Source organism: Dermochelys coriacea, chromosome 1 (genome assembly GCF_009764565.3).
Source record: "Dermochelys coriacea isolate rDerCor1 chromosome 1, rDerCor1.pri.v4, whole genome shotgun sequence".
In the NCBI taxonomy this organism is placed as follows: domain Eukaryota; kingdom Metazoa; phylum Chordata; order Testudines; family Dermochelyidae; genus Dermochelys; species Dermochelys coriacea.
Window position 1 is genome coordinate 267,880,514 of NC_050068.2, and position 8,767 is coordinate 267,889,280.

An 8,767-nucleotide genomic window follows, 5' to 3' on the forward strand; every position below is an offset into this window, starting at 1 on the left:
GCTTTCAAAATCCCTTTCTTTTCAAAATAAGCCCTGTCTCTTGCCTGATCCTCCTTTTCTCCAGCTTTCTTTGGGATCTGAAATTTTCATCACTAATGTAAACACAAAGGGCAAAATTCTGCTCCCAGTTATGCTGGTGCAACTCCATCCAAACCAATGGGGTTGCACTAGTGTAACAAAGCAGAATTCAGCTCGCGATGTTCTCAGTCCAAAGCCCTGCTTTGCTGCTTCCTCTGAAGTATTTGTGCTTTCACATGCTTTCTGTTCCAGTATGCCATGGAGCTCTAGGGAATTTAGCCCCTCTGTGTATGCCATTTTGGGTTGGGAATGCTGTGAAGGATAGAGAATTTTTCTTCAGATCATTTCACTCTTCAGTATAAATCACATTACTCAGCATATAGTTATTTTCCCCCGGACAAGGTAAATACATTAGAACTTATCTGCTCTCTTGGGGTATATCTACACTAGGAGATTTTGTATCTGTTTGTTGTTTAGCAGTTGAACCGCTGCACTGGTACTTCCCATAGTATAGGGATTGTACCACTTTGTTTCATAGACCTGCTCAGAGCAGAGTTAGATCAACTGAAACAATGCTTGCTCCTAATTCACACTATGGCTTACATTGTTGCTGAAGAATGGATAAGAAATATTTCGGTGCAAAGTCTTGCAAGCTGAAGAATTTAGTCCTGCATTATGTGACTTGCGGGTGACAGGGAATGTCCAGCTCACACTGATAGTTCCTTTTCTTCTATAAGAGTACATAGAGCTAGATTATGAATCTCTCTAAAGATTTTCCAGTAGAAACATTTTATAGGAGAGATGTGGTCTGAGCACAGGACTGGGAATCAGGAATTCCTGCATTCTATCTCAGGACTGATTTCTCGGTGGCCCTGTGGTAGTGCTATAACCTCTCTGCCCCGCTTACCTATTTGTAAATGGGGATAGTAATATTTCCTGGCATAGATGAGAGGGGTGTTATAAGGAAGGTACAGTCCTTTGAAATAAAAAGCACAAATTATTTGAAAATTTTCCTATTATTGTTCGTGACTTCTTTCACTTCACTTGTGCATTCTAATTTTATTCCAATTTTTCAGTTTTCAGAAAGGGTTTCTTAATATCATTTTTTTCTGACAAAGAAAGAAAATACATTTAAAAATAGAGGCAGACTCTCAAAGCACTGAGACTACAACCTGCACTGGGACAATGTCCCAAGCTGAGAAAAACAACAGAACATTGACCCAATCAGGATTGTGGTGGAACTTTGCTCTGTATTAAGAAAAGAGCAGTGTAGTAGGGGTATTGAAGGGCAGTCATGAAGGTCGGGTGAGTAATACAGAGATGTTCCAGATAGCTGGCTACCACAAATATCCTTTAGGCAGTAACCATGGATAAAGAAAACAATAATAATTTACTGTTATCATTGGAAAGAGTGATATTTTGTAACTTTTACTAAATGTAAGAGAAATAACCCTAAACATTGGTAAGGTGATAACCCTATTAAAACAAATAGTTTCCCATTTGCCAATGTGTTTTGTCATGAATGTCATGAATGTGAAGTTGCATCACTGTGCTGAAACAGTAATCTTAGGAATATATGCTGTTGGCATCAAAGTGTTAGTGCCCTGTGATGTTAATAAGAAAATGTGTCATAGCACAAGTGCAAAGAGGTTAGTATGATGCCTTCATGAAAGGGTACCATGATACAGGCATAAGGACGTGTCAGACTGTGAATTTGCTTCCATTGTCCATATCAAGGCTCTGAGTTATTCACATTCTATGAGCTGAGGCATGGACTCATTTATAACACTCAGCGTCACCAGTGTGAGGACACACCAACACAAGGATGCCTCAAAGAACCAATCTATTATTGTTGTGTGCATGCAGTTGCTAATGTGGGAATATGCCATAGCATTAATGTCATTGTCTTCAATGGGAGTTTTGACTGAACAAGGACTTCTCTTTCTTACACATTTATTTCATCTCTGCTCTGCTTAACTGTGGATTGTGCTCTTTTTCTTATTTCATAGGAGTTCTGATTGCTGCTTGGTTAGCTTTATTGCTGGTGTCCTGTGCCTCAGCAATCACATTTGCCACAAACGTGCAGCCTCTAAAATGAAGAGTCAGGCTTAAAAGGAAAGGCAAATGTTCACACTTACAGCCTATCACAAACACTGACACTTTACAACTCTGATGAGACAATGAGGCAGCAGGGAAAAGCATAAATGAAGTACATTTTGGATGGAAGTAGCAAATGACCAGAACATGGTGATTAGCCCTAAACTCTGTCTTCAAAAGGAAAAAGAGCTGCTGAAGGGGAAAAAAATCACTGATGTTCAGTCTTATTAAGTGAGCCTCTAGCAGAAGGAATTTTTAAAAGAAAAAAGCATGGCCAGTGTTCAAAAATACAAGCTGGAGAATGGCAAGGAAACCTAAAAAAGGGAATGGTGGTAGAGAGATAGCAGGAGAATACAATTCCACCCACAATAACAACTTATAAAGTTCCAATGCATTATAACTAACAAATAAAATCCTCCCAGAGATGAATAAATTATCAAATGCACTGTGAGATAAATAACGAGCAGCATGTCGATGTAGCTCATCGACTTTTTAAATTATAAGAGTCAGCCTGGATGTGAATACAAACATCTTGCTTTCTCTAATTCTTCTTGTAAACAGTGTTATCCTGGGTGTTTATGGAATAATAACCTGGGCTGTCAGAAGAAGGTGCTGTCTCATTGTGAATACCTTGCCTAAATGGGGCATTTCATTTCTTTCTGATTTATTAAGCCTATGTTCTGGAGCACTGGTAGCAGCCCTAATCCCAAATAACTCAAATTCAAACCTGTTATACTGTATTTAGAATAGTGTATGGTCACTGAGACCAGAATCTGATATAATCTCTTCATTAATCAGAAGAAGTCTAGTCATTTTAAAAAATATTTTTTGAATTTTAGGTGTTTAATCCCTTTCTGTCTCTGCTTTTGTTACTCATGTGTCAACTTTGCCATCAATTAATCAATGTTATTAGCATTTTGACAGGAATCTTGTTATGAGGTGTGTATATTGAGCATTGTCGTAGCCATAATATGCCTATTAAGAACAGGTAATGGAGGAATAGTAAAGACTAAATTTATGTGCATCCTGCATGGCTGTGCTATAGGGAAGTGGGCATAGGGAGCCTCTTCATCCCTTTACTGCCTATCTGAATTACTTATATGTTCCCCATTACTACAGTATCTGAGTCCCTCACAATCTTTAATATATTTATCCTCACAACATCTGTGTGAGATAGGGAAGTATTGTCATTGTACAGATGGGGAACTGAGGCATAGAGAGAGAATGACTTGCCAAAGTTCACACAGAAAGTCTGTGGCAGATCAGAAAAGCAAACCCAGATGTCCTGAATACCAGGCTAGTACCCTAGCCATTTGGTCCATCCTTCCTTATTTCATGCACAGCACCCAGGCAGAATGCTTACAATTGTGGTCCCTGAGCTTTGGTGTGTACTGTGACAGGGTCAGGCCAGATGACTACAGGAGAGTGATCCTATTGGGATCCAGGAAGTGCTAAAAGATCCCCCCGCAGCCTAAGAGGGGGATCCACAGGACCTGGACACCAAATAAGTACGGGGGGACAACTAATGAAATAACAGGGACAGGAGTGTGGTCAAAGGGTCAAACGACAGGGATGGGGACGGGGACACTGAGCAGAGAACCCCGGACAGCGCCCACTGCGCCTCAAAGGTGTCAAGGGAGTCAGTGGACGCAGCCCAGAGGAACTCTGCCCGGATACGTGAACGGACGGAGGATCGGAAATAGGCCCCCCATCGGCCAACCTCCTCACTCTGGTTTTATAGATGGCCATTTTAGCTAGGGCCAGGAGGAGGTTGACCAGGAGGTCCCGTGACTTTGTGGGGCTACAGGAGAGTGATAGAAGGCAGATATATTAGCCCCAGATTAAGTAAGTCCCTTTTCCCTGGGTAAGGTAACAGGTAAGTTCCAGAACAATCAGGAACTTTCTGGAAACAATTAAGGCATACAGGCTGATTAGAACACCTGCAGCCAATCAAGAAGCTGCTAGAATCAATTAAGGCAGGCTAATCAGGGTGCCGGGGTTTTAAAAAGGAGCTCACTTCAGTTTGTGGTGTGCGTGTGAGGAGCTGGGAGCAAGAGGCACTAGGAGCTTAGAGTGTGAACGTGGACTGTTGGAGGACTGAGGAGTACAAGCATTATCAGACACCAGGAGGAAGGTCCTATGGTGAGGATAAAGAAGGTGTTGGCCATGGGGAAGTAGCCCAGGGAGTTGTAGTTGTTGCACAGCTGTTCCAGGAGGCACTCTAGACAGCTGCATTCCACAGGGCCCTGGGCTGGAACCCGGAGTAGAGGGCAGGCCCGGGTTCCTCCCAAACCTCCCAATTCCTGATCAGACACAGGAGGAGTTGACCTGGACTATGGGTTCACGAAAATGGCCAAACTGAGGGCTGCCATGAATCTCCAAGGTGAGCAAATCCGCCAATAAGCGCAAGAACCACCTAGGTAGAGGAGGAACCTTGTCACAATACATACAGAGGCACTCTACGGGCATGTGACCAATAGGGTTGGGGGAGGGACTGGGTCTCTCCTCCATCTATTAATATCTGTCAGCAGGAACTAAGCAGTACATGCCACACAAATAATTCCACTAAATGCATCCGATGAAGTGAGCTGTAGCTCATGAAAGCTTATGCTCAAATTAATTTGTTAGTCTCTAAGGTGCCACAAATACCCCTTTTCTTTTTGTGAATACAGACTAACATGGCTGCTACTCTGAAACAAATAATCCTTTTACTCTAATCAAATCTAATCTACACACTGAGCTATAACTTCCTTTTCTCCAAGTCAACACTCCCAACTATCTGCATCAAAGGATTTTCCTAGTCAACTTTCTCTCCATTCTAGAATACTTGAACCCAACTATACAGATTATTGGGGAGCTACTAGGACAACTTCTGATGTCAGATCCAGGCTATTATGCAGCTTTAGATTCCAATCCAAGAGACGGTAAGAGGTCAGTGGAGGGACTCCTACTGATTTCAAGCCCACACACTCCAGCTCTTTCACAAACCTCACTTCTGTCAAACAACAAAACTTTCCAGCACGTGAACATAGCAAAACCCCAAGGTTTAGAACCATGCAATCAAGGCTCAGTGGTAGCCCAGAACCCCAGTGCCAGGTCAGGGCCTTACCCTAAATCAGTGATGCTCAGACTGAGGCTCTCAATCTGCAAGTGGCTCTTAAATGTGTCTCCTGAGGCTCTTTGCAGCACGATATTAAAACACTGTGTGATGGAATATATAGTATTATAGTAAATGAAACAATGAATTCACACTACTGTTACTCTTTTGAGTAATGTTGATCGCTAATTTGGCTCCTGAACCACTGACGTCTCAGTATCACTGCTCCAAATGCTGCAGCTAAGCACTTGCCTTTTTTTCCCTTTGTTTTTTCTCCTGCTTGTTTAAAGGTACAGACAACTAAATCCTGGGCTGCTACTTTAGTTTAAAGACTGCCCCAAGCAGGTGGCCAAACCGTGCAGTCTAAGGCTAGGAACTCCTGCAGTGCCACACGAGGCCTGAGCAGAGCAGCCTCCCACAGTTACCTTTTATACAATATTCACACAAGCTACAGTCACATGCAAAAAACCTGTCCAGTGTTTTTGAATATTATCATTTGTTAGAAATGCCTGGTCTGTTAAATATGTATAGTCAGAGATTTCCCAGCTTTCTGCTCCCAGCCAGGCTGCTGCCTGGGCTCCCCACTTCCTGGGGCTGCACTGAGGCTCCTGGCTCACTGCTTCCCGCGGGGAGCCCGGCAGCCACCTGCAAATTGGCACTGAGCTCCCCGCTGGGAGCCTGGGCAGCTGCCAAGCTTGTGTCAAGGAGTGGGGAGCCAAGAGCCCTGGGGGTGCTGTGCTCCTGATGGGGAGTGGGGAGCTGAGAGCCTGAGGAGCAGCTGCTCTCCCAGCGGGAAGCTTCGCATGGAGCTGAGAGCCCGGGCTCTCAGCCCCCTACAGTCCCCCTCTTAAGTTGGTGGAAGCACTCCTGTTGAGAACAGCACCACCGACAGAAGAAGGGTAGTGTGGACATGAACCCCCACAGTAATTACTGCAGTGGCTGTAAGTTGACCTAAAATAGGTTGACTTAAGTTTGTAGTGTAGACATGCCCTAAGAATCTCTTCCTCTCTCCCATTCTCACCCAGCCCTGCCCCTGAGCAAAAGCAGGCAAGCCTTCTTAACTAGCCTGCTGGCTCTTGATTGGTCAGTAGTTCCTCCTGGACCTTCTAGGCCTCTGGAGGCCTATTTTGTTTGTTGCCTGTTATGAGTGGATTTCCTTGGGTGGGGAGTGTCAGGGTGCTGGTGCCTCCAGCAGGGGCCACAGAGAGGCCTGACAGACTTTGTCACAGTAACCAAATACCTAAGTATCTATTTGTCCTCTATCTATTTTGCTGAGTGTGTAAATATTGCCACAAGCTTTAATTACATGATCACATACAATTTTTTAATACAGGACCCCTGCCTCATTTAGCTCAAAGGATGAACACAAAAGGGGATGCATTGATGTTGTATGTACAACTGTAAAATCTGGCATTTTCTAACTTTAAGTGCTTAATTTTGTTATCTAATTAACTTTTTTTAATGTATAATTTAAAATGTAATTTAAATTCACACTAGGATTTGTAAACCCATGAAAAGAATACCCAAATTTGCATCTAAACTATTTGCCAATGTCCTTTTAAATCAATCGATAAGACACATGTCAGGCAATAGAACAGGCAGCTATCCTAAGTTATTTAGGTTTTAAATAGTCAATCCTAAAACCTTTATCAAGTTTACAGGCAGGAATGTGCAAACCTAAACTCATTAGAGACACTGTGAATAGAAGGCAAGAATTATGGGTGGTCAGATACAATACATGTATAGATGGACTGAATTAGGTATTTGAAGACAGTGGTCAAACTAGAAAAGTGACTTAATTTCATTCATAGTGACAGGCAGGTCAATCAGAAAGTCACTGGAGGAGAAACTCATTTGGGGGATAAATCTGGAATGATGTTTACCAAATAAATTTTAAATTCCTGACCAAAACTTCAGTGTTAGGATTTATTCTCCTTCCAATAACTGAGGCAGTATTAGGATTAAGTATACTGAAATAAACTTACTTTGATTTCAGCGGGGTCAATAAAATTAACAATCTTTTGGTGAACTCGTCCAGCCATACTGGTTCCAGTCAATATATCTCAAAGTGTACAGCTGTACAGTTTCATTAATGATCCAAATGCAATGCAGTCCATTACCATGGAAGGCAGGTGCCTACTTAAAGATTTAGGAATTCTTAATAAAAAAAGTTCAGGTTGACCGATATAAGGAACAAGATTTAAATGCTGTTGCCTCTAATGATCTTACCTTGTCCAAGCCAGTTGGAAACATTTAGTCATATAAGTATCTAAAAGAATTACTTTGGATTTTTCTTTTGTTCCTTTTCTGGCCATATTTTTTTTTTCTCCACCAGGCTAGAAATGTTGAAATAACCAAACTATGTTCCAAATGTGACCATTCTCTCAGTTCTATTAATCCCATTCAGCAGATTAAGTTATGATTTCTCATGTTGATTTTACTTTTGTAGGCTCACACAGGATGTCCTCATCATCTGCCCTAAATATAATGTAGGTACCTGGTTTTTAAGTTCATTAATATCCTTTAAAGCCAGCTAATATGGACAGCGCCTGGTATAAATGTTTCTTATTCGTGATTACCAAAGGCAAGAAACTTGTCACCTCCATAAAGCACATTCACTTAGATTTTGGACAGGTTACATAACTGGAGGACCGATCCTTCCCCCCCACCCCCAATCTGTGGAACACCTTCATAGCCACAATGTAGAAGCTGTAGCATTGACTACAGAGAACTACTTGCCTCCTACTTGCCTCCTATGAGCCACATAGTTCACAAAACCGCTGGCTATACTAGAATCTATCTTCCAGGCTGCTCCCCTCCATGCTTCTGCAGAATAACAATCTTGGAGCATAGCTTTGTGGTGCATGGGAAATAAAGAATTCCGCTGTACAGCCTAGCCATGTCTTCACGATCCTAATTCAGCAGAACCACATCAATCATCAGACAAGAGAGAGATTTTTCTGAACAGAATTTTCCATGTAGCCAAAGACATCACCTAAGTGTAAAAAGTCCTTAAGAGGACTGGAAACATAGCCTACCAAGATGGTTTTAACACCATGTAAATGAGTTTCAATCACCATAGCTTTAACATTAGTCTGAAAGAGATCAATAGGGTGATCTTAAATTTATTTGAAACAGAGAGCTATGAACTTTTAACCTACTGATATGAGAAACAGTATAGCCAAGGATATTAATGCAAGCTCAAGAAATTTAATGTGTGACCAAGTTTTTGAGATTGGTATGATAATCAGGTTGGTAAGTATATGCCGAGGCACGTAACTTGTCTAGCTTTGGAAGTAGTCTGAAGATGCTAATATGCACTCTTGTTAATCCCTTACTTTGCTCAAAGCACTGGTGATCATGAGCTATACTGTTTGCATTAACAGGTCGAGTAGTATCCTTTAGTTATTTTCTTCTTTGTAAGAGTAATAACACAAGAATATTTTCCAGAATCAGGCCGAAGCCAACCTATGTAATTAAGGTTACATGTGCCTCTGCAAACCAGACCCCAGGATCTCCAGTGAGGTACCACAAATAAGCAACTCACAATTAATG